We start from the raw sequence: 26734 nt of genomic DNA, 5'->3' as shown, positions 1-26734 counted from the left end.
AAAGGAAAACTAGAGGCCAATCTCCCTAATGAACACTGATGCAAAAATCCTCAATAAAATTTTAGCCATCAGAATCCAAGAATGTATCCATAAGATAATTCACCACGACCAAGTAGGATGCATGCCAGGGACACAAGGATGCTTCAACATCCGAAAATCAATCAACGTTATCCAACACATCAACAAAAAGAAATATAAAAACCATATGATAACATCAATAGATGCTGAGAAAGCTTTCAACAAAGTGCAACACCCATTCATGATAAAAGCCCTTGAAATTCTTGGGATACAAGGAACATAACATCATAAAGGCCATATATGACAAGCCAACAGGCAGTATCATTCTCAGTGGTGAAAAGCTGAAAGCATTCCCATTAAGATCTGGAACAAGACAAGGATGTCCACTCTCACCACTGCTTTTCAATATAATACTGGAAGTCCTAGCCAGAGCAATAAGACAAGAGAAAGACATCCAAGGAATCCAAATAGGAAAAGAAGAAGTCAAACTATCACTATTTGCAGATGATATGATAATATACATAGAGAACCCCAAAAACTCCACAGAAAAACTAATTCAACTCATCAATCAGTTCAGTAAAGTGGCAGGATACAAAATCAACATGCAGAATCAGTAGCCTTCCTATACACAAACAATAAATCTGAAGAAGAAGAAGAAATCAAAAAAACCATCCCTTTTATTATCGAAACAAAAAAAATCAAATACTTGGAAATAAATCTAACAAAAGAGGTAAAGGACCTATACAAATAAACTATAAAATACTGTTAAAAGAAATAGAAGAAGATACAAAGAAATGGAAAGACATCCCCTGCTCATGGATTGGAAGAATAAACATTATTAAAATGGCTATCCTACCAAAAGCAATATATAGATTCAATGCTATTCCAATAAAAATTTCAATGTCATTCTTCAAAGAAATAGAACAATTATTGATGAAATTCATATGGAATCACCAAAAACCCCGAATAGCCAAAGCTCTCCTGAAAAAAAAAAAGGGAATGGAGGCATCACACGCCCAGACTTCAAACTATATTACAAAGCCATAATCATCAAAACTGCATGGTATTGGAACAAGAACAGACACACAGACCAATGGAATCAAATAGAAAATCCAGAAATAAACCCACAGATTTATGGTCAACTAATCTTTGACAAAGGAGCAAAGACTATGCATTGGAGCAAAGAAAGTTTGTTCAATAAATGGTGCTGGGAAAACTGGGTCGCTACATGCAAAAGAATGAAGCTTGACCACTACCTCACACCACACACAAAAATCAACTCAAAATGGATTAAAGAACTAGACATAAGACCTGAAACCATAAAATACATAGAAGGAAATATAGGCGAAACACTACGTGATATGCACATCAAAGACATCTTTACAGACACATCACCCAAAGCAGTGATAGTGAAGGCAAAGATCAACAGCTGGGACTACATCAAATTAAAGAGCTTCTGCACAGCAAAAGAGACAATAACAAAAACAAAGAGAAACCCCACTGACTGGGAGAACATTTTTGCACACAACACTAATGATAAAGGACTGATCACAAAAATCTGCAAAGAGCTGATGAGACTCAACAACAAAGAAAATAATCCAGTCAAAAAATGGGCAGAAGAGCTAAAAAGAAACTTCTCTGACGAGGAAATGCAAATGGCCAACAGGCATATGAAAAAATGTTCAACATCACTTGTCATCAGGGAAATGCAAATCAAAACTACCATGAGATACCATCTTACACCAGTGAGAATGGCACATATTAAAAAAACTAGCAACAACAAATGTTGGCGAGGATGTGGAGAAAAAGGAACTCTCCTGCACTGTTGGTGGAGTGCAAACTGGTCCAACCACTATGGAAAGCTGTGTGGAGATTTCTGGACCTACTAAACATAGAGCTTCCATATGATCCAGCAATTGCACTCCTAGGTATTTACCCAAAGGACACAGAAACATCAATTCCAAAGAACACCTGCAGCCCTATGTTTATAGCAGCACTATTTACAATAGCTAAGCTTTGGAAACAACCCAAATGCCCAAAAATAGATGACTGGATCAAGAAGATGTGGTACATATATACCATGGAATATCACTCAGCATTCAAAAAAGATAAACACATGCAATTTGCAGCAACATGGATGGCGCTGGAAGGGATCATGCTCAGCAAAATAAGCCAGAAAGAAAAAGAAAAATACCGGATGGTCTCACTCATAGCAGGAATCTAGAAAACTTAAATAAGGGACCAGGAAAATGAATAACTATAAGAAAGTGAAAATCAAAATCAACAAAAAACTATGAACCAGAGACACTCTATGGGGGGTGGGGGGCGGGGCTTGGAGGGATTGGGGTCAAAATAATGGGGTTGCAATTGTAATATAAAAATAATTGGGAATATAAAATATGCAATTGGGAATATAAAAATAAAATTAATTTAAAAAAAGATTAAATATGGGGCCTTCCTGGTGGCTCAAGGGGTTAAGACGCAACCACTGCAGCACAAGTTTGATCCCCGGCCATGAGCTACCCACATGACACAGCAGACCTCTCCTGTCTCACCTGCTGCTCCCCTTAGCAGTGTATTTCAGTCAATCTGCCTGTTCTGTTCCCCACTCTGTCTCTGGTGAATCCTCTCACCACCACACCTCTGGCCTGTACCCCAGTTCTTGTATACTTAAATAAATAAATCTTTAAAAAAAAGATTAAATATGGACATCGGGGTGGAGCCTTAATCCCACAGAACTGGTAATCTTATAGGAAGAGGAAGAGACACCAGAGGTTTCTCTCTCTGCCTTGTGAGGATGCAGCAAAAAGGCAGCTGTTTGTAAGCCAGGAAGATGGTCCTCACCAGAACCTGAACATTCCAGCAATCTGATCTTGAACTTACAGCCTCCAGAACTGTAAGAAAATAAATGTCTCTTGTTTAACCCAACCAGTATATGGTACTTGTTATAGTGTCCAGAGCAGACTAAAACACCTCTGAGAACCATAGGGATTCTGTGGGCATGGCATTCCAGGCTAGACTGCATAGCACAGGAATACCACATGCTTTCTGCCCTGGCAGGTCTAGAATTGGTAACAGTAATGTAAGTCCTACCAGCTCTGGCAGGTATATGCAGGGTATTCATGGAAATATGAAAATACAACTACACAAAAATGTTAGCATGCATTCATCCAACAAATACTTTTTGAGCATCAGCTATGTATTGGGCCTATAGGTGCTAGAGACATAGTAGTAAACAGAACAGACAAAACTCCCTGCCCTCAGAGTTGATACTTTATTGGGGAAGACATGATAAAATAAATAAATAAATAAATAAAACAGGATATGCCAGATACTGTTAAGTGCTAAGGGAGGTAGGTATTAGGAAAATGATTTTAAATAGAGATGTCAGGGGAAGTCTCACTAAGAAGGAGACAGTAAAGACCTGAAGGAGGTGAGGGAGGGAGTCATGAGTATATCAGCAAAAGAACAGAAAGGCAAATGGTCTTGAGAAAAACAGCAATAAGGGCAGTGTGGTAGAGAGGAAATGAGGTGAGAGTTATGAGGGTGGTATAGCGCTTGTAGACCATTTTGGTGACTTTACGTTCTACTCTGACCAAAGCAGTAACGATCTGTTTTACATTTTTAAAAAAAATCTGCCATGCTGCTGTGTAGGCAGTGCTGCTGTGGAGTGAGAGCATTGGGATACATGCTGCATTCATGTCTGAGAGCTGCTGTAACCATTAACAAAAATGGATGGGTTGCAGCAACAGACTTTTATTCTCTCTCGTTTCTGGAAGCTGGAAGCCTGACATCACAGGTGTCGATCGACAGGGTTGGCTTCTTGGAGTGCCTCTGATGGACAATCAGTCCCATGCCTTTCTCCTGCCTTCTGGAAACTGCCTGCAATCCTTCGCATTTCTTGGCTTGTAGCTACATCTCTCCTGTCTCTGCTATTGTCTTCATAAGGCCTTATTCCCATGTGCGTGGTTCTGTGTCTGTCTCTGGATCTCCCTCTCCTTTCTCTCTCTCTTTTTTTTTTAAGATTTATTTATTTATGCATACAAGAGCTGGGGTACAGGCCAGAGGTGTGGGGGGTGAGAGGATTCACCAGAGACAGAGTGAGGAACAGAACAGGCAGATACACTGCTGAGGGGAGCAGCGGGCAAGTCAGGAGAGGCCCGCTGCTCCATATGGGTTGCTCCCTGGCCGCCCGGGGATTGAACTCGTGCTGCAGAGGCTGTGGATTGCTTGATAGTGCAGTGCTTAACCCCTTGCACCACCAGGGAGGCCCCCTCCCTCTCCCTTCTCTTACAAGGACACCAGTCATTGGATGTAGGGCCCACTTGGATCCAGTATGACCTCACCTTGTATAATTACATCTGCAAAGACCCTGTTTCCAAAAATGGTTCCACAGTGACAGATTCTGATAGATATGAATTGGGGAGAGGGTTATTATACTATTCCCCACACATACCTGTCACTGAAACACTGCATTTAGATTGATAATGTGAAAAAAACTCAGTTTGCTTTTGTAAGTTGAGGTATGATTGACATACATTTTATTAATTTCAAGTATACAATTTCAAGTTTTGCTACATGTATATATTGTAAAATGAACATCACAATGAGTCAGATAAGCATGCATGACCACATGTATGTAGTTACAATTTTTTCTTTTAATGAGAACTTTCAAGATCTATTTTCTTAGCAACTTTCAAATATGCAGCACAATGTTATTAACTGTGGTCACCACGTCATACGTGACATTCCCCTGACTTAGGCAATAGTGAACTTGGGGATAAAGAGATAGTTTGAAGTATCAAATTCAAAGGGGTAGGTAGAGAGCAAGATCCAGATCACAATGGAAGTGAAAACTAGAAAGATTCCAGAGACTGTGGTATGCAGAGAATGGAGCCTGTTACAGAGATCGGGGGTATGGTCCAGACTGAAATTGAGAACATTTGAGTGGTTGCTTATTGAAGCCCCCTAGAGTCAGAAGATTTTCACCTTATATTTGAAGCTTGGGAAGCAGAGAATTTTTTTTTAAACCATCTTAAGAAACTCCACTAGAGAGAGATGGCAAATGATAACAGAAAACTTTTCATTTGTTTGTGGGAAAAATTATACAAAGCAAATTGTATATTTCTATTCAATACAGTTCTAACTCCAGTGTAACTTGATTGTCAACAATCTTTTTTGTGGTCTCTCTAAAGTTCCAAGTTAACAAACCCCTCAGGTATTGTGTATAGGGTCCAAGGTGGGTAATAGCTAAGTGTTCAGAGTAATCAATACAAATGGTGTCCCCTTGCAAAATTCTTTCATAAAAAGAGTTCTTATTTTTAAAGAATTTTTCTGGGTGGGGGATAGATCTGGATATACCCTTCTCCATCTACTTAACACTATAATAATTTGTAGGTAAGATAATAACTTGGTTCCATTGTCTTTGAGATAACAAATCATGAATAGTTCTGTTTTTCTATGGACATACTCCCAATAAATGAAAGAAGTTGGGGACAAGAGTGATGGCAAGTCAACTGATATATTAATGTTTCAGTCTAGAATAGGGAAGCAGAAAAATTCAGTATGTGACTTCATTACAAGGGTAAAGTGCAGTGGCTTTGGGAGATGGAATATTCCTTCGCAGCTTTGCTAGAGCATATACCAGCAATGGGATTCTAGTTTTGGAATTCCACTGGTTCTGGAATTCTAGCAAAGTCCCTCCAGATCATTATGTGCTCCCCAACTCCATAGTGCTACTTGGGCAGGCACGTTGGAGACCAGGCACAGCTGTTTCTCAGCATTATAAATGTTTAGCAAACTATTCATGAAAGCAAAAAATTATAAAATTCTTTGAAAATTATCTCAAGCTCTGATAATTTGTCTAAATATATAGAAAACATCCAGCAATACGTATGCATAGATACATAAACACATAATACATACATATTGCTGTATATAATGTTCTTAAAAATTAAAGCTCGGGGTGGGGGGTGGGAGGGGCAGGGAAAGGAAGGACTAGAGTCAAAATAAGGGGGGGAGTGCAATTGTATGGGGAATATAACCATAATGAAAATGCATACATTGTGTAAAGATGAAAAATGATGTAAGAATTATATAAAATAAAAATTTTTTTTTTAAAAAAATTAAAGCTGGGCCTCCCCGGTGGCGCAGCGGTTGAGCACTGGGTTGCGAAGCTGCCAGAGGCCTCTGCGGCGCCAGTTCGATCCCCGGCTGCTCCCCGGCCACCGGAGGAGGGTCCCACATGGTGCGCAGACCTCTCCTGCGGCCCGCTGCTCCCCTCAGCAGTGTACTTCGGTCCTTCTGCCTGCTCTGCTCCCCGCTCTGGCTCTGGTGAATTCTCTCACCCTCCCGCGCTTCTGACTGTACCCAGTGCATGTATAAACAAAAACAAACAAACAAACCAGCAAACAAATAAATAAAGCATGCCTCTATAAAAAAAAAAAAAAATAAAAAAAATAAAAAAAATAAAAAAAATAAAAAAATTAAAGCTCAGCTGAAGCTTCTTTGGCATTTTGAGATGTCATGATTCAAATAGAAGAGATACCCTATTGAGACAGCCTTTTTATACCACTAAATTTATACCACTCACCCTGAGACATCTTTGGCTGTCTCCCTGGGTGAAAGCGTATAAGGTCGTTCTTATAGGCCAATAACTAAGACAAGCTCTCCTGCCCCCCAGAAAGGTGCCTCTGTCCTTTTAGAATTTTCCCCAGATATCAACAGCTGCAATGGGGTTGTCAATGGGATGCTTTATGGACACAAATAGCCTTTCATTATGGTTCCCAATGATATTTGTGAAAATATTTTGTTGTTGTTGTTGAAAGTTAATATCTTTTCCTTACATCAAAATAATTTTGTACATAGGGAATGTGGTATATAAGTACACTAAGCATCGCTTTGGCACAAATGATCTTCCAGATGGGATGAGACACGTGAGCTATTCAATATAAATCCACATTTCTAATAAGTGACATAATATCTTATATTTTAGTGTTATATCACTCTTTCTTCAAGACTTCATCCTACGTTAAGTGTGAAGATTTTTTAAATCCTATTTCTTAATGAAAAAAGAAACTATTAAGGAGATTAAAAGTTTAGCATTTTTAAGTGTGTGCTTCAGGAATATTGATCTATTCACTTTATACCCCTTGGTGATACAAATGAAAAAGGATAGCAAGCTAACTTAGAAGTTAGCAGGGTTTTTCCCTCTTAGGCTTCTGTGCAATTAATTAGAGTAACAGGGAAGTCTTTCATGAAAGTCTTATCTTCAGGCTTCCTCTCATAGTCTTTCATCTTAAGATGTTGGTTTCTAATTTACTCCCCCCCACCCCTCGCAATCATGTAGCCAATCAAAAAGCAAAGAGATTGTCTAATATCAAGATGATGTTATATTTAATGATGAATCATATTCCTAATTTCAAAATATATCTTTAATTCAGGGGAAATTGGTATTATGTACAATAACTTACCTTTTTTTTTTAAAGATTTATTTATTTATGCATACAAGAACTGGTTTACAGGCCAGAGGTATGAGTGGTGAGAGGATTCACCAGAGAAAGAGTGGGAAACAGAACAGGCAGATTGACCGAAGTACACTGCTGAGGGGAGCAGCAGGTGAGTCAGGAGAGGTCTGCTGCGCCATGTGGGTAGCTCCCTGGCCGGGGATCAAACTCGTGCTGCAGTGGCTGCAGACAGATTCATAGATTGTGTGTTAACCCCTTGTGCCACCAGGGAGGCCCAACTTATCCTCTTTTAACCATGCTTGAATCATTAATTTCTTTTTTATTTGTCAATAAATATTATTGAGTTCTGATAGGGTGTTAGCTGTGTGCATCATTATACTTCTTTTAAGCCCAATATAATGAGGGATCTTTCTTTTTTTTTAATTTTCATTTTTTAAAATTTTATTTTTATATTCCCCATACAATTGCAACCCCCTTATTTTGACCCCAATCCCTCCTTTCCCTACCCCGCCTCTATAGTGTGTCTCTGGTTCACAGTTGTTTGTTGATTTTGATTTTTTCTTTCTTATAGTTATTCTTTTTCCTGGTCTCTTATTTAGGTTTTCTAGATTCCTGCTATGAGTGAGACCATCTGATATTTTTCTTTTTCTCTCTGGCTTATTTCGCTGAGCATGATCCCTTCCAGCGCCATCCATGTTGTTGCAAATTGCATGTGTTTATCTTTTTTTGATTGCTGAGCAATATTCCATGGTGTATATGTACCACATCTTCTTGATCCAGTCATCTATTTTTGGGCATTTGGGTTGTTTCCAAAGCTTAGCTATTGTAAACAGTGCTGCTATAAACACAGGGGTGCAGGTGCTCTTTGGAATTAATGTTTCTGTGTCCTTTGGGTAAATACCTAGGAGTGGAATTGTTGGATCATATGGAAGCTTTATCTTTAGTAGGTTGAGGAATCTCCACACAGCTTTCCATAGTGGTTGGACCATTTTGCACTCCCATCAGCAGTTCAGGAGAGTTCCTTTTTCTCCTCATCCTCGCCAACATTTGTTGTTGCTAGTTTTTTTAATATGTGCCATTCTTACTGGTGTGAGATGGTATCTCATTATAGTTTTGATTTGCATTTCCCTGATTGCAAGTGATGTTGAACATTTTTTTATATGCCTGTTGGCCATTTATATTTCCTCTTTGGAGAGGTTTCTTTTTAGCTCTTCTGCCATTTTTTGACCGGATTATTTTCTTTGTTTTTGTGAGTCTTATAATAAGGGATCTTTCAACAGAGGTCTTGTAACTAGTGGGATGAATTAAGTAGACATATGAAAGGACGATGACAGTGGAGGTTGTGATGTTCCCCTCTTCAGCAATGTGGCTTTCATTTTCCCAGATGCTGAGTATGGCAACCCATAGTCTTCAGAGAATTCCTTCTCCCAGAATTTCCCTCAAAAAAAGCTGTCATCCAAGCAAGGCCCTGCTCCCTCCCTGAAAGCAGTCTGCCTGGAAGAACTGGTTGTTTAGGGAGTGGGTACTAAAACCCCCAGGTTCTTGCCTTGAGGCAAGGTAACTCAGGACCATCCCAGCTCCAGACCACCCTGTGAGTCAGTCCCCCATAGGTGTTGACCCCACAGGGCACTTCCCCAAGTATTGCCTGCACACAAATCTGTCTCAGAGACTGTTTTCATGGGAGGCTTGGCCGTAGAAGTATCAAATGCTGATATATGAAATTATTTAGGGCTTTCTCTGGCACTGTGGGGAGTGACCTCTCACAGTTTCCTTTAAAAGAGGAATTGGACTAGATTTCCAAAGTAACTTTTACCTCTAAAAGTTGGAGGTAACTGTCACAGTGAGCACTCAATCTTGATTGCTCTTCTAAAAATTGTAATTAATATCAACTGAAAAGTACATGGAATCAAAAATCAATGATTTGGAATCAATTTCTTAAATCAATTACTAACTTGTAATACAAAATAAATTTTCCACCATATATTCATTTGACAGAGATACTGTTTTAAATGAGCTCTCTTCTGACTTTAATTTAACAGCTTTCAGTTCCTTTCTTTGTGCAGGGTTATAGGAGCACAGGTAAATTCACTCTCCTCTCCGTACCGCAACCAAGTAATTGATTGACGAGAGGGTTGGGAGAATTCGTCTGGAGTCATGTATCTTTCAGTCTCAAACAATATCACATTAATATTTTTAAATGGTGAATTTTAAAAGGAAAGGGGAACTTTAAGACAATGAAGATAATATGGAAAGAATTATAACCATTTATTAAATGAAATCTATCCAACTAATTATGATGTATTTATTTAAGGGATAATAAGGGAAAAAACTCTTTTTTGCAAAAAAAAGTTAGTCTGTTAAAAATAGAAAAAACAACTCCAAGACGGAGTCCCTCATGCTGGGGCCAGAAGAAGTGTACCCAGACTTAATATCTATGTATTTCAACTTCAGCTTCTTGAATACATCCTTAGGTATTTTCCCAAACATGTAATCCTAAACCAATCAATCTGGAGTTGACTAATCAGCAACAGTGAGATAATCTGCATTATACTCCCCTACATTCCCCAGGAAAGGTAGATTTACTTGAAATATTCTTGTGCTAAATACTTTGTCCCACCTTTTCTGTCTATAAAAACCCTCCATTTTGTGTGAGCCCTTGTAGCACCAGGATGGGATGCTGCCCAATTCATGAATCATTTAATAAAGACAGTTCTCTAAATTTGTGGATTTTCTTAACAAGTCCCAACACCTTTGTGGCTTATTTTATCCTCTGAGATTATTATTATTTTGTATATAGTTATTGTTAAAGCCAGTGTGGGTAGGTGATTAAGAGAACTTATATTCCCTCTGAGAGAAGCACAGTGTTAGCTAATGCCATTAACGCTGGCACATTCTCGACCCTAAGGTAGTTTTTCACAAGTTCACTTTGTCTTTCTATCCCCCCCCCACCATACTGTTTTATATGCCCAACTTTTGGATCCTTCCTTCTGCATCTTTTCCAGTAACGTCATACTTTGGGCCCACACTTGACTGCTATTACTGTTACTGCTTCAACTCCCTGCCTGCCTGCTGGCTCCATTGCTTGCCTGAGAACTGCTGAATTCACTCTTTCATTGCCCACCTGAGCATTCAGGGTTCCTTCTCCTGGTCTGTGGTAAGGTGTGGGGTGGTGCAGTATGATACAGTGAGTGTGGTATGGCAAAGTGTGGTTTGTTGAGGTATGAGGAGACAAGTGAGCTGTATAAGGTGTGTTGAGGTAGTGTGAGATGTTACTCTATTTTTCTAAGTGACTCCAGCATAGTGCAGGAACTATAACCTATTTTGGAAAATCTATTATTGGCCAAAAAGGCCTAGCTTTCTGGTATTACAGTCTACAGTTGACCTTGGAAATCAAACACATTCTGTAATTTGTCTCCCTGACAGAAAATAGGTTGGGTTACCTAATATCTGACATCCTGTCAGTGTAGCAACCTCCCATCTTAACGACATTTTACTTTCAGCCTGCCCCTACCAGGAGGTATGTGCACAGACTTTTGTCAAAAGCTTTTGGAGGAGATCTTTGCAAAAAGAGTTTTTCCCTTATTACCCCTTAAATAAAATTGATACATGAAAAGAAAGTAAAGAAATACTTAAAAACTTAGAAATTTCTACATATTTCCCCAAGTTTATCTCCTAGTTCAAGTCTCCTCATTCAGAGTTTACTACTACTTTAGACATTTTTCAACACTTTTACTCCCAATCTCATATACACATAAGATTTGTATGTAAAGAGGAGAAAATTAGTTTCCAAGAAAATAGGCTATACATTTAATTTTTTTTTAAAGATTTATATTTATTTATTTATTTAATTTATTTATTTATACAAGCACTGGGTACAGTCAGAAGCGCGGGAGGGTGAGAGAATTCACCAGAGCCAGAGCGGGGAGCAGAGCAGGCAGCAGGACCGACGTACACTGCTGAGGGGAGCAGCGGGCGGCAGGAGAGGTCTGTGCACCATGAGGGACCCTCCTCCGGTGGCCGGGGAGCAGCCGGGGATCGAACCAGCACTGCAGAGGCTGTGGGCAGCTTCGTAACCCAGCGCTCAACCGCTGCGCCACCGGGGAGGCCCTATACATTTAATTTTTGATGAAATTGAGAGGAAGGCACAGAGATTTTGTTACTAAGGAGGCAGAGGGCTAGCAAAGCAGATAGTGTATTACTATGAAAACACTTTAAGCTGTTAAAAATTAGGTATAAGTTCTGGCCCAACTAACTAAACCCCCAAGTAACATGCACAGAGGAGACACTCAGTGACCTAAAATTACCTTAGGTTCATTAACATGAACTGGTATACTAAACTCTCTGCCCAATGGGGACTTAGCTTCTATTTTTGTGAGTATGCAATCTGTGCAGGGGCATGATTTGGTCATGAAACACACAGTGAGTCCGACCAAACAAAGATTAAGGACATTCCACTTCCCCCACCCTGTCCTAACTTCCTTTTAAAAGGAGAGACAGTGCTTTGAGAGTAATCGCCCTGTCTCTCCACTTGACCCTTTACTATAATTAGTCAGCTTGGTCTGATGTATCAGCAGATTCACACCAAGCAATGAACCACTTGAGTTCAGTAACAATTTTTCATATGCTCCCTGCACCCACATATGCATATTCTCCCTGTTCTCAACATTTGTTGTGGTACGTTTGTTACTACTGCTAAACCTACGTTGACCAATCATTACCACTCAGAGTTCAGAGTTTACTTTATGGGTTCATTCTTGATGTTATACATTTTATGCGTTTGGACAATTGTACAGTGACATACCCATGTATCATACGGAGTATTTTCACTGGCCTAAAAAATCTTCTGTGCTCCACCTATTCATCTTTTCCTCTCTCCTTCTTCCTTCTCCCCACCCCCTACCACCCCTTGGCAACACCTGATCATTTTACTGTCTTCACGGTTTTGCCTTTTCCAGAATGTCATACAGTTAGAATCACATAGTATGTAGTCTTTTCAGATTGGCTTTCTTCACTTAGCAATATGTACTTAAGGTTCTTCCAATTATTTTCATAGTTTGATACTTTATTTCTGAATAATACTCCATTGTTTGGATGCATTACAGTTTATTCAATCACCTACCGAAGGGCATCTCATTTGTTTCCAAGTTTTGGCAATTATGAATGACGCTGCTAGAAACATCTGTGTTCAGGTTTCTGTGTGGACATAAGTTTTCAACTTCTTTAGGTAAATACCAGATTGCTAGATTATATAATTAAGTCCATGATAGTTAAGTATAACTGCCAAACCGTTTTTCAAAGTGACAGTAGCATTTTGCATTCCTATCAGCAATGAGTTCCTGTTGCTCCATATCTCAGTATTTGGTATTGTCAGTGTTTTGGATTGTGGCCATTCTAGTAGGTATATAGTAGTATCTCATTATTGTTTTAACCTACATTACATTTAATATTTAAATTTTGTCTCCTCCTAGCTTATTTACAGATACATTTTAATTCTCAAAAAAATATTTTAAAGGGATCTTTAATATGATTGGATAGGTTAAGTTTGATTGTCAAAAGTCTAACTTAACAGTAGAACAGCAGATACATATTTGATGTGTTTAACCATCCAGAATTTTGGAATCTAATTCTTAGGTGTTGTCTTCATTCCAATGTCTATCATTGACCTAGGCAGTTTCTTAGGCAGTCAATATAGGTGATTTGTTCAACACCTTAGCCTTGAAGCTTAGTTAAGGTTGTCAAGTCAGTCAACTTCATGTTTAAATCTAGCTCTGATGGCAGTGTGACCTAAGGCAATTATCTGCTTTACCTAGAACCTTTAAAGCATTATGGTTTCACTGCCTGGGTCAAGCCAGTCATAATTCCAGCCTGATCTTCCTTGCCCCTGTAACTAGGCAATCAGCTCATCCAATCTGAATTAGCACAACTATAAATTTATGACATCCAATCACAGACACTCGCAACACTGCTCAGTCATCCTGTATCTTTCAACAACCACCCACCTCTATCCTAAATTTCTAAACAATGCTTCCAAACCTTTACCACTCCCTTCCTTTCCCCCTTCCTTTCCCTCTCCCACACATCAGCAGATGGGAACTCCCTCATCTCTTGCCCTTTTTCTATCAGACCACAGATTTTCTCTTCATTTACACCTATCATTCCCTCTTCCTTCTCATTTGATGTTCTACCCCTTATCAAAGTTAGTAGCTCTCTATACCAATCTTTCTCATCTCCTTCAATGTTTCATTCTTTTCATTTATCCAGCCTATACTGCATTCACAATGTAGCATCTTGCATTTTACACCTACTCTTGCTTTTTAAAATGTTCATTATTTTTACAGACTTAGGCCAAATAGTTTTAAGTCTGAGGTCCATAAAAGAAAAGCGATGGCGCGATAATGGATATTTAGAATTTCTTTTTATTTCATTTTCCAAAGAGAAGACTAAAAGAGCACTTAAAAAAATCTTTGAAAAAGTATAATTTCCATTTTATTTTTCTTCAGAGGACAGTTTTTCTTAAGTCCTTCAGGTCTTAGCTTCTTTACATGGCCTTCAGATGAGGTCGTGGGGCAGCACCCACAGGTCTAGATCAGGGTAGGGGTGTTCTATCTTTCAGGCTTTCATGAGAATGGTGCCTGACTACTCTGCTGTGAATGGCACAGCTCACTCAGTAATGTAGCTTCATGTATAGCTTGGGAAGCACATAGACATCAGACACTTGCTTTGGCCTTGTCCCTGAGGGCTGAGGCCTCCACTATGTTTTGAATGATGAACTTCTTAATGGCCTTGTCCTTGGGCACACATAAGCCACAGCTGATGCAGTGAGTAGGCTGCACATGGAGGCTGCCCATTTTGGCACAACCATTATTCCTTCTTTTCTTGGTCATCTTAGAAATAAGAACCTGAGCTTTAAAATTCTTGAATAGATAACCTTTAAAGCATTATGGTTCCAGGGCTTCCCCGGTGGCGCAGCGGTTGAGCGCTGGGTTGCGAAGCTGCCCGCGGCCTCTGCAGCGCCGGTTCAATCCCCGGCTGCTCCCCGGCCACCAGAGGAGGGTCCCACATGGCGCAGACCTCTCCTGCCGCCCGCTGCTCCCCTCAGCAGTGTACTTCGCTTCTGCCTGCTCTGCTCCTCGCTCTGGTGAATTCTCTCACCCTCCCGCGCTTCTGACTGTACCCAGTGCATGTATAAACAAGCAAACAAACAAATAAATAAATAAATAAAACATGCCTCTATTAAAAAAAAAAAAAAAAAAAGCATTATGGTTCCATAATGTTTGACTCGGGAAGCCAAGACTTCCTAGTTTTCAATTCTACCTCCATCCCCCACAAGTTGGGTAAGCTTAAACAAGTGTCTTTACCTCTCTGTGTCTCCAACAGAATCACTGGGATAATATTATACCTTCTTACAGGTTTGTTGTGAAGATAGAATGAGTGAATGCATAAAAATTTTGGGACAGTGCCTGGCAAGTAGGAAGTGCTTTATAAATGCTGGTTCAAACTAACACCTCCATAAAATATAGGGACCAGGAGAACAGGAACTCCTGTTTTAGGCCACTACCCTGCAGCCAACATCTAGAAAACAGCAATAAATATTTGCAGTTGAGTTTAAGTTCAGCAAATATTTATGAATACTTACGACATGCCAGATAGATAGTAGGTTAGACCTGGTGATGAGTCAGAATTAGGCCCTATCATAGAGTGGAGGATGGACAGGAAGGTAGTACTCTCTGGCCACTGTTGCTCACCTAGACTGTTCCTTCTGACTGGAACACTCCCCTCCTTCACCCCACCATCACTTTATTTTCTGGTTAATTCCTACAATTATTCACATCTTTTAAACTCTTAATTCAGACATTATATTCCGCAGCAAAGCTTTCACGATGCTCCATTATGGAACCTTCCACAGTCCATGTGCAAACTTCTGTCAGATTCTCAGCAGATGGTAATTTGTCTGTCTCCTCTCACTGACTAGATTGAGCAACTAGAGATCAGGAGTAGTATCTCAGCTCTGTGGCCTTAGTGCCCAGCCCAGTGTCTGCTACATAATATGTATGTGACATATGGTTACAGAAATTGACAATGATGGAAAAAACTGGTAATCTTCAAAAGAGGACTTTCTCTGAATGGCCATGCCATAGCTTTAAGAAGCAAATCATTTACTGCAAATGATGTACTGTGCCACACTGCAAATCATCATTTTAAAATGGCATAAACCATACTTTGTAAAATCTCCTTCTTCATCCTTCCTAGGTATTATAAATTATTTTGAAAGTTACATAAAAGGATATAGCTAAGTTAAATGGTGAGAAATGAAAATAAAATGTCACTGTTATCTCAGTGAGGTAACCATGGAACCAGTAACACTAGTGCAAAGAGCCTGACAGATAACTCTAACACAGAAGTCATTTTTATACAACAACATCAACTTTACTCCTTTATAAAAACATGGGGGAGAAAAAGAAATTTCCTCACATTAGCAGCATATTGTAGAATACCTTTTAAAATTATAATGACATTAAAATGTCTCTGGTTGTTACGAAGAAACAGTAGATATTAATCAAAGTAAGCGAGTGGTTTTGGCTGATGTTGAAGGATTATGTGCCATGGTAATACAGATTGAGGCGTAGGGTTACCTAAGACTCAAGTGTCCAGGTTTCCTTCTGACCTCATTACTGTATCAACTCATGTTCCTCCAAATGCATTGAGGGAAGAATTTAGTAAGAACAGATAAAAATGCTTTCTACATAGGGAAAAGCTTTCAAGTTCCCTTCCCTGTTCTTTACATTCTGGTGATCTTTGATGTGCTCCTCCAAGGCTAATTCCCACTGCCTCCTGCCCTTACCTGTACAGCTTCAGCAACAAAGGGTCAGGATTCACTCGCTTTCTCATCAGCTTATTGGGAAAACCTGTTAGGCTTGGACGCTGTGGTTAAAAATGACCCAGAGAGTTTCACACATGGTCCTCGGGAGGAATGGTAGTATTTTAAAGATTTTTATTTTTATTTAATTATGCATTCAAGAACTGGGGTATAAGACAGAGATGGGGGGGTTGGTTACAGGATTCACCAGAGACAGAGTGATGATCATAACAGACGCCTGTACTGACATACACTGCTGACAGGAGAGGTCTGCTGCACCATGTGGGTTAGCTCCCTGGCCTGGGATAGAACTTGTGCTACAGTGGCTGCCGATAGCTTCATAGTGCTGAGACTTAACCCCTTGTGCCACCAGGGAGATGCCAGAATGTAGTATTTTTATTGATGAAGTCATAATCCAAGAAAATTAATTCCTGATTTTCTAAATTTGGGGCACCAATAAGCAAGCAAGCAGTGGGAGGGATTTTGGGTCTTGCCCATGGCAGCTGCTACTCCACCTACTTAGATGACTGATGTGTATTAAACTTCCATTTCTTTTTTTGTTTTTTAAGATTAAAAATAATCTCTTCCTTCTCCCATAATAATTTGCCTAGGGTTGTGGTCCCTAAATAAATACAATCTCATGTAATGCTTTGAGAAAAACCACAATTAGGAAAGCCTCAGGGTAATCTTTCATGCAAATACTTATATTATCTAAAACTATCAAAAATTAATATGGTTACAACCTCCCACACCCCAAATCAGAGCAGTGGGAAAGCACTTTGAGTTTAACTATCTTTCCTTAGCTAAAGTCAACCTGGAAAAATCCCAGCATTCAATCAAGTTTAGACAAGACTTTTTTGGTTGTTGTTTAAGATTGCTGCAATGGTTTCACATTAGCTTTCTTGTCCCTTTCCAAATTGTTTACAATCACCCCTCCTTCCCCAGGGGTTTTGGAATGAATCATCAAATTTTCTTTTTCAAGTACACTATATTAAATTAAGCTACAGTCTGGAACCAAACATTTGTTCTTACAAGTGTTTCTTTCATGTCATCAGCTGTAATGGAAACTAGAAATTCAGTAGGCAGGCCTTATCTCCAACAAAGCAGAAGTCCATCCAGGCCCACACTTCTGCTGTTGTGCACCATTTGGGCAAGTTTTTAAAATCATATTAAAGGGTTGCAGAATTAATGCTAAAATTAGAAAAGGCCAACTTAAAACTTACATGAAAGTTCATAATTCACTTTGATTCAGAAGAAATATATGTCATTCATAATGAGTAAAATGTTAAACAACTTCTGTGAATCTCAATCTTATGTAAGATGCCTTTAAAGGACATCTATATATTAAAATAAACGGTCTTTCAATTTTGCCTTCAAGAACTTAGAGATGCTTTCAGTTCATTTTTTATTTCAGGAAGTAGCAATTGTTGAATGTAAAAATACAAAGTTAATAATGACTACCATTTAGTGACATATTATTATGAAAATCAGACCTTCACCAAAAGATATAAATGAGATGACATATGTAAAAGCACCTAGCAACATTCAAGTAATAATGCTATCACCACACCGTGACTAGAGATGTAGCAAATAAACAAAACATACAAAACCCTGTCTTGTGGAGCCTGCATTGCAGGGAGGGTAGGTGAAATAGATTAGAGATAAAACAAATGAACACATATTTAGAGAAAAATGCTATAAAAAAAAAGACAGAGTAAGGAAGGAGACTAGTAAGCGGTGGGATAGATGAGAAACTATCATTTAAATGGAGGGTCAGAGAAAGGAGCATTTAGTAAGGTCATGAAGGAAGTGCAACTTTTGAAAAAGAGAACTCCTTGTAGAGTGTCCACAAGAGCAAAAGCTCCTTGGCAGTTACCTGGCATGGTTAAGGGGTAGCAGAGTCCAGTGTGGCCAGGGCAGGAGGCAGGGGGAAGGGTGTTAGGAGTTTAAATTGTAAAAGTAGTATGAGGAGGGGTGAGCAGATTATCTAAGACCTTGTGGAGGCTTTGGTTTTCACTTTGAATGAAGCAGAGTCATTGGAAGATTTTGAACAGAGAATTGACATAATCTGACTTAAAACTTTAAAAAAACCTTAAAAAAAATCAATTTAAGGAAGACAAGGATAGAAGCAGAAACTGTAGCTGGATACGTAATGGGTATTCCAAAAATACTTGTTTATTATAAATTTCATTGCCATAGTAAGTTCTCCCCCCACCTTTTTAACATTCTATCTTTTAAAAATGTACTTCCTTATTTTCTGTGCATTTGGGGGCTGTAATATATTCAAATTATAAAGCAATACAATTGCATTTCTCTAAAACATTGAATTCATTTCAGACTTTTCACCATCAAGTTGAACTGTTCTCTCATTTGACTTCTCCTTATCCTTATTTTGGGAAAATGGTTAAAAAATAGCTTATTCTCCATGAGCAGAAATGTCAAATCAACAGAAGTTGCCGAGCATAGCCCTGATACTGATGGCTAACATTTGGGGGGGTGCGTTATACTTATGAGGCACAATGTGAAATGGTCAACATAAATAGCTCACTTACTCTTCACAATAACTTGCTGAAGCAGGTACTATTGTCATTTCCACTGGCACAGAAGGGGAGAAGTTAGTCACCTGAGGTTACTCAGCTTGCCAGTGACCAGCCCTGAAGGTCATGGCTCAGATCTGTGCAGGTGACCACCACATTCTATTACTATTACGTCCCTGCCAACAGTAAGAGATTAAGGAGAGAGGAAAAACCTTAGGCAATTTGCAGGGCAGGGTTTGACTGGAGAGGGGACACACTAAAGTAACTTTGGCCCACTTGGTTTCAGAAGGGAATGGAATTGAAAGACAAAAAGAACAGAGGCTAGGGGATAATATATGTCCACACTGTCCATAGGATAAAGCACTGAGTTTGTCGGTTCAGGTATCCTGACCACCAGCAGTGAGTATATTTTACTGCAAACAGGACAAGACGGCACAGGTTTTCTGAGAAGTGAATAAACACCCCTTCAATTCCTTGTGCTAGTTAATAAACAAATGACATTTCTGTTTATAAGTCAGCTTTTTGTGAACGCTGTTTGCTGGATCGGCACCTCCCCCTCCCCACCTCCCCCATCCCCCCATCTTCTAGTGCCCTGTTTTTTTCCCCATCCCCACTCTACTGTCCAGAGCTTTATCAATCCTGGGGCTGGATGCCAGGGACTGTACTAAAAGTGCCTGCCTACAACAAACAGCCAGCTTGCTTTCTCTACACACCATCATTCGAAATGACGGTTCAGAGTTGTTTACAACATAATATAAATTTGGGGAAAGACTTTTTATTTTTGTGCCATGATTCTCATTTATTTAGGCGTCTCCCACCTAAGTAAGTTCTGTTGATTAGGACATTTTGGTGCAGAAATTCGTCATTTTGCTTTCTTGATCTGTTGCATCTCAGGTATGCATGGTTCCTATCTTATTTGCAATCTGAGGTGGAAGGCTGAGGTGGTGGACATTTATATTTAATGTCATTAATGTGGCATGGATTCTTGCTGTAACTGGGTGAGAAGATGAATTTGGAGTTTAAATAAACTGGTAACCGACAATGTTGGAAAAATACCAATTTTCTCAGCTGTTTCTCTTTTTTGAACAGACTTCATCAGGTCTTTGTCTTCCATCTGACTCTTCAGAATGCTTAGCACATTTTTTTCTCATGTAAACCCTTGATATACCACATATACTTTGAATGTGTGTGCTGCATAGGTCTATATTTCTTTTATTTAACAAACTTTCTTATTTAATATAATATAGTAGTTGCTTGTAGAGAGAAGTAGTGACTAGGGAACAAGAGAGAAGAGAATTTATTCCACAGTATATACTATTTACTATTATTTGAAATCTGTACTGTATTGTGAATTACCTATTGAAGTTCTATAACTGACTTCTTAAAAAAAATTTTCAGATTAAAAAATTAATTATAATCCTTTATATAGGATCAAAAGCACCACATCGTTTAAGAACTTATTTTTAATTAGAAAAATAAATTACTCTGAATAAATACCATTTTAAGAAACTATTCCTTTAAAATGGTTTACGCAAACACTATATGATTTCACTTACATGTAGAATCTAAAAATAAAAATTGAGCTCATAGATAAGAACAGATTGTCAGAGGTGGGGATGTGGGAGATGGGCCTAATGGGTAAAGGGGATCAAAAGATAAAAGCCCAGTTATAAAATAAATAAGTCCTGGGGATTTCATGTACAGCAGGTGACTATAGTAAATAATATTACACTGCATATATGAAAGTTGCTAGGAGAGTAGATCTTAAAAGTTCTCATCACAAGAAATAAAACCTTTCTGTAACACTATGTGGTGATGGATGTTAAGGAGACTTATTGTGGTGTTCGTTTTGTAATATATACAAATTTTGAATCATTGTGCTGAATATCTAAGACTAATATAATGTTTTATGTCAGCTACATCTCAATTAAAAAAAAAAATAAAGCTCCATGGTGAGATAACAGATAACTAGGTAGAAATCTCTTCTATGTACCAGCTGAGTGTCCTTGGCCACATTCCATAAGGTTTCTGTGCCTCTTTTTTTTTTTTTGATCTACAAATTGAAGATATGATATCTCTATTTCAGAGGGTACTTGTAAAGACTAAATGAAACCTTGTGAATAAACCCTTAGAATAACAGATTCTAAATAAAGGCTGGCTACAAAACAAAAGCATACACAATGGTTTTTTGTTGGTTTTTTTTAAATGGAAGGTTTTTTTTTAAAGATTTATTTATTTATGCAAACAAGAGCTGGGGTACAGGCCAGAGATACGGGGGGTGAGAGGATTCACCAGAGACAGAGCAGGGACCAGAACAGGCAGACTGACTGAAATACACTGCTGAAGGAAGCAGCGGACAAGACAGGAGAGGTCTGCTGCACCATGTGGGTTGCTCCCTGACAGGCGGGGGTGGGGAGGGTGTCAAATTTGCATTGCAGAGGTTGTGGGTTGCTTCATAGTGGGGTGCTTAATCCCTTGAGCAACCAGAGAGGCCCCCAAACACAATTGTTTTAATAAAAGATTACATCATCCTCCAAATGATTGTTAAAAGAGCCCCTATCCAAAAAGTACTAAGCCTAGATAGAAACTATAACAATATATTCTTTAAAAAATAATTTAAAAAAGGTTTTATATCAACGCTATGCTCTTCGGTTTTTATCAGTAGCAACAAAATTCAGATACAGTTGTAGATATTGAAAGCATTTATCATTATTACTAAGCAAGGACAAAATGTCATAACTTGTGGTGGCAAACTCAAGAAACATTCTTATTAAAGAATAATACAAAGGTGATACGATCACTTACGATTTTTTAAAAATGCATGAGAAGACAAAATAATAAATACAAATGTGTCAAGGCAAAATTATTATTTGCACATATTGCTTCTTTGAAGAAATAGACATCTATGAGAATTAATGTTGGGTGGGTATTTACAAAATGTTTAAAAGTCAATAGTTTAAACACTGGAGACAACTGGAGATCCACATGCAAAAGAATGAAATTGGATCCCTACATCACATCATACACAAAAATTAACTGAAAATGGATCACATACCTATAAATAAGAGCAAAAATTATAAAAATCTTGAAGGAAAATTTAGGAGTAAATCTCTATGACCTTGGGTTAAGCAATGGTTTCTTAGCTGTATGCCTTAGTTCTATGGTCAGCTTGCTAGTTTTCACATTTTCTTGACCTTTCATTTGGTGTCTCTATATTATACCTATAAGTGAGACCATCCAGTATTTATCTTTTTCCTTCTGACTAATTTTGGCTAGCATAATCCCTTCCAGTTCCATCCATGCTTCTGCAAATGGCATGAATTTATCTTTTTTGATCTCTGAGTAATAGTCCATTTGTATAAATATACCACAACTTTTTGATCCATTCATCTATTTTGGGGCATTTAGAGTGTTTCCATATTTTGACTATTGTAAATAATGCTGCTATAAACATAGGAGTGCAGGTTTCCTTTCAAATTAGTGTTTTTGTATCCTTTGAGTAGATTCCTAGGAGTGGAATTGCTGGATCATATGGTAGATCTATTTTTAGTGTTCTGAGTAAACACCATACAGCTTTCCATAGTGGCTGGACCAGTTTACATTCCCATCAGCAGTTCAGGAGAGTTCCTTTATCTCCACATTCTCTCCAGCATTTACTGTTTCCAAGTGTTTTGATGTGGGCCATTCTTACTGGGGTGAAGTAGTAGCTCACTGTGGTTTTGTTTGTTTGTTTTAATGATTTATGCATACAAGAACAGGGATGTAGGCCAGAGGTGGGGGTGGGTGAGAGGATTCACCAGAGATAGAGTGGGGAGCAGAACATGCAGATCTACTGAAATACATCACTGAGGGGAGCAGTAGGTGAGACAGGAGAGTCTGCTGCACCATGTGGGTTAGCTCTCTGGCCAGGGATTGAACTAGTGCTGAGACTTAACCCTTTGCACCACAGGGAGGCCCTCATTGTGGTTTTGATTTGTATTTCCCTGATAATTAGTGACGCTGAACATTTTTTCAGATGTTTGTTGGCTATTTGCCTTTCTTCTTGGGAGAAGTGTCTTTATAGTTCTTTTGCTCATTTTTTCACTGTGTTGTTTGCTTTGCTTTTGTTGTATTGTTTAAGTTCTTTGATATCAGTCCCTTATCTGTTGTATGATGTGCAAATATTTTCACCCATTTGGTAGGATGTCTTTGTTTTGATGACTCTTTTTTGCTGTACAGATGCTTTTTAGTTTGATGTAGTCCCAGCTGTTTATCCTCTCCTTTGTTTTCCTTGCTTCTGGAGAACAATTCTCAAAGATGTTTCTGAGGTTTATGTCATGGAGTGTTTTGCGTATGTTTTCTTCTATATATTGGGTTGTCAGAAAAGTCATGATATATTTTTTCAACCAAAAATGCATCATGACTTTTTGCAACAACCCAAAGTTTTATGGTTTCAGGTCTTATATTCAAGTCCTTTATCAATTTTGAGTTGATTTTTGTATAGAGTGTGATATAGTCTAGTTTCTTTTTTTTTTGCGTGTTGCAGTCCAGTTTTCCTAACACCATTTATTGAAGAGATTTTTCTTGTTTCAGTGTATGTTCTTTGCTCTTTTGTCATAGATTAGTTGACCATATGTGAGTAGTTTTATTCTGGGCTTTCAATTCAATTTCATTGGTCTGTGTTTTTGTTTTTGTTTTTGTTCTAGTACCACACTATTTTTAATATAGCAGCTCTGTAGTATTGTTTGAAGTCTGAGGGTGCAATGCCTCCATTCTTTCCCCTTTCAATTAGGAGAGCTTTCACTGTTTGGGGTTTTTTGTGATTCCATATGAATTTCATCAATATTTGTTCTATTTCTTTGAGGAATGTCATTGAGATTTTTATTGGAATTATATTGAATCTGTAAATTGCTTTTGGTAGGATGGCCATTTTTATGTTAATTCTTCTGATCCTATTAAAAGGGAATATCTTTCCATTTCTTAGTGTCTGCTTCTATTTAAGTGTTTTGTAGTTTTCCTTGTATATATCTTTCACCTCCTTTGTTAGGTTTATTCTCAGGTATTTAATTTTGGGGGTACAATTGTAAATGGGATGGTTTTCTTAATTTCTTCCTCTTAAGAATGATTGTTTGTATAGGAAGGCTACTGATTTTAGGGTATTGATTTTGTAACCTGCTACTTTACTAAATTGGTTTATTGTTTCAATTAGTTTTTCTGCAGATTTTTTAGGATTCAGTATGTATGTCATCATATCATCTGCATATAATGAGAGTTTCACTTCTTCTTTCCCTATTTGGATTCCTTTTATGACTTTCCCTTGCCCAGTTGATGTAGCTAGGACTTCTAGTACTATATTGAAAAGCAGTGGTGAGAGTGGATGGACATCCTGGTCTTGTTCTAGATCGTAATTGGAAGACTTTCAGTTTTTCACCATTAAGAATGATGTTAGCTGTGGGTTTGTCATATATGGCTTTTATTATGTTAAGATATGAATATTATGTTAAAATACAAATTTTTTGATGGTCTTCATCATAAATGGGTATTGGACTTTCTCAGCATCTATTGCTATGATCATATGGTTTTTATTTTTCTTTTTGTTTATGTGATGAACTACACTGATGGATTTTTGGATGTTGAACCATCCTTGTGTCTCTGGGACAAATCCCACTTGGTTGTGATGTGTGATTCTTTTGATACATTATTGGATTTGGTTTGCTAAGATTTTACTGAGGATCTTAAAATCCTCAATAAGGATTTTTTGCATCTGTTTTCATTAAGGAGATTGGTCTGTAGTTCTCTTTTTTGCGTGTTGTCTTTGTTTGGCTTTGGTATTAGTGTAATATTGGCCTTGTAAAATGAATTTGATAGGTTCCCTTCTATCTAAATTTTTTGGAAAGCGTTTCTGTAGCACAGGCATTAGTTCTTATTTGAACATTTGGTAGAATTCGTTTGTGAAACCATTTCGTCCTGGACTTTTGTTTTTTGAGAGGGTTTTGATTTCTATTTCAATTTCATTGCTTATAATTAGTTTAACTTTTCTATTTCTTCTTTGCTCAGCTTTGGGTAATTGTACAGTTTTAAGAATTTGTCCATCTCTTCTAGATTGTTGAACTTGTTTGCATAGAAATGTTCATAGTAATCTCTAATTATCCTCAGGATTTCTGCTGTGTCTGTTGTAATTTTTCCTCTTTCATTTATAACCCTACTTATTTGGGTTTTCTCCCTTTTTTTCTTTATGAGCCAAGCTAGAGGTTTGTCTATTTTATTTATTTTTTTTTTAAAGAACCAGCTTTTGGTTTTCATTGATCTTTTGGATTGTCTCATTTCTATTTCGTTTATTTCTGCTTTAATTTTTATTATTTCCTTTCTTTTACAGGCTTTTGGATTTTTTGTTGTTGTTCTTTTTCTAGTTCCTCAAGATGAGAGATTAGGTCCCTTTGGATTATCTCTTGTTTTTGATAAAAATATGGAATGCTTCATGAATTTGTGTGTCATCCTTGTGTAGGGGCCATGCCTGTATAATTTTAGTGTATGTGCTGTCAAAGTGAGCACTAAAATAATTTTTAATAAAGGATAACAAAATCCACAAATGGAAAGGGGCTAAAGGAAGAAATAACCATTAAGAAGTAAATCCTAAAGGTAGATTCTCTTTGTGACTAAATCTCTGACTGTAAGTTTGGCTACATGGGGCTACAAAAATAACCCTTTGGACCTTGCCAAATGATGAACTATACCTAATAAGTGACGAAAGGGGAGAGGAGAGCCTGAACATTTCTTGTGAAATACTGTCTACACAGTGCTATTTTTAAAATCTTACTAATGGTCATAGAGGATCTTGAAAAGTGAAGGCTAAATAAATTACGATGACAGAAATGAATTAGCAGAAAGAATCTATGATTTGGGAATTGTTTATGTGTATGATAAATCAACTCAGCATCAAAGGCCTGTTTTTTTAGATGTGGCCACATAACCCCTGCTGGGGAATTCTTAAGGAATGCTGATGAACGGGTTATTTCATTTTATTATTTACTCTTTATTTTTTCCAAGAATATGCAGACTGAAATTGGACTTTGTGTTGTTATACTTTGAGAAACACAAATATATTCTAGCTTAATAGGAACAAAACTTGGTTCTCACTTATTATAATACATTCGGAGATCAGTTATAATGAGCGAAGAGACTGGTTCCTGTGTCCCTGTGAGAGACAAAAGCACGTGGTGCCAAACAAGCCTAAGGGAAATTTTTCTCTTCCACAAATACGAGTCTCATATGTGCACAGTGCATACAGCATGCCTGGGAGAGTCCAATAGCATACTTTGTACTTAGGGTACGATCCACCACATTTGCCTTTTCCACCATGTCTTAAGCTACAAAAAATATAGAGAAGTCTCATGATTTGGTTATTATTTGAATATGATATTAACAGGGCCTATTAGTGTGTTAGGTTCGATCCCCCAGGAAATAGACTCTGAGATAAAGATTTGTGTGCAAGAAGTCTCTTGGGGAACAATGCCTCTAAGCAAGTGAGGAAAGTAGAAAATAGGCAGAAGTTTGGACTTAGCTGACCTGATAGGGATCTCAGGAGGTAGCATGGCTCATCCAAGGTGTCTCATGTTGAGGGAAGGGGACAGATTGTTGTACCCACTTCCCATTGTGCCTATCCCTCACCCTCCATGGAGATGCAACCAAACCTTGTGGGAAGTTATTTCCTTTAGGCAAGTCCTTGGGAGGACTCAGTTGTAGGCTATCAACAATCAATATTCTGGGTACCTGGATGTATGAGGATCTCCAACTTGAAGGGGGATCTGGGCCGAGTGTTATGGATTGAGTATTTGTGTCCCCCAAATTCACAGGTTAAAATTCCCTAACATGATGGC

General features: G+C 38.2%; 1 long non-coding RNA gene and 2 pseudogenes across 5 annotated transcripts in view; 1 reads left to right on the top strand and 2 right to left on the bottom strand.

Moving 5' to 3' along the window:
* The window catches only part of LOC119259766 (uncharacterized), an 89760-nt gene that overhangs the window by 48508 nt on the left and 14518 nt on the right, over nt 1-26734 (top strand). The window lies entirely within an intron of this gene.
* Nucleotides 14023-14368, bottom strand: LOC119258880 (40S ribosomal protein S26-like; annotated as a pseudogene).
* On the bottom strand, nt 25318-25409 carry LOC119260009 (U6 spliceosomal RNA; annotated as a pseudogene).

The sequence above is a fragment of the Talpa occidentalis genome, unplaced genomic scaffold (assembly GCF_014898055.3).
Source record: "Talpa occidentalis isolate TD23 unplaced genomic scaffold, MPIMG_talOcc4v2.1 talOcc4.5, whole genome shotgun sequence".
NCBI classification, from domain to species: domain Eukaryota; kingdom Metazoa; phylum Chordata; class Mammalia; order Eulipotyphla; family Talpidae; genus Talpa; species Talpa occidentalis.
This window is presented reverse-complemented; position numbering and strand designations above follow the sequence as displayed.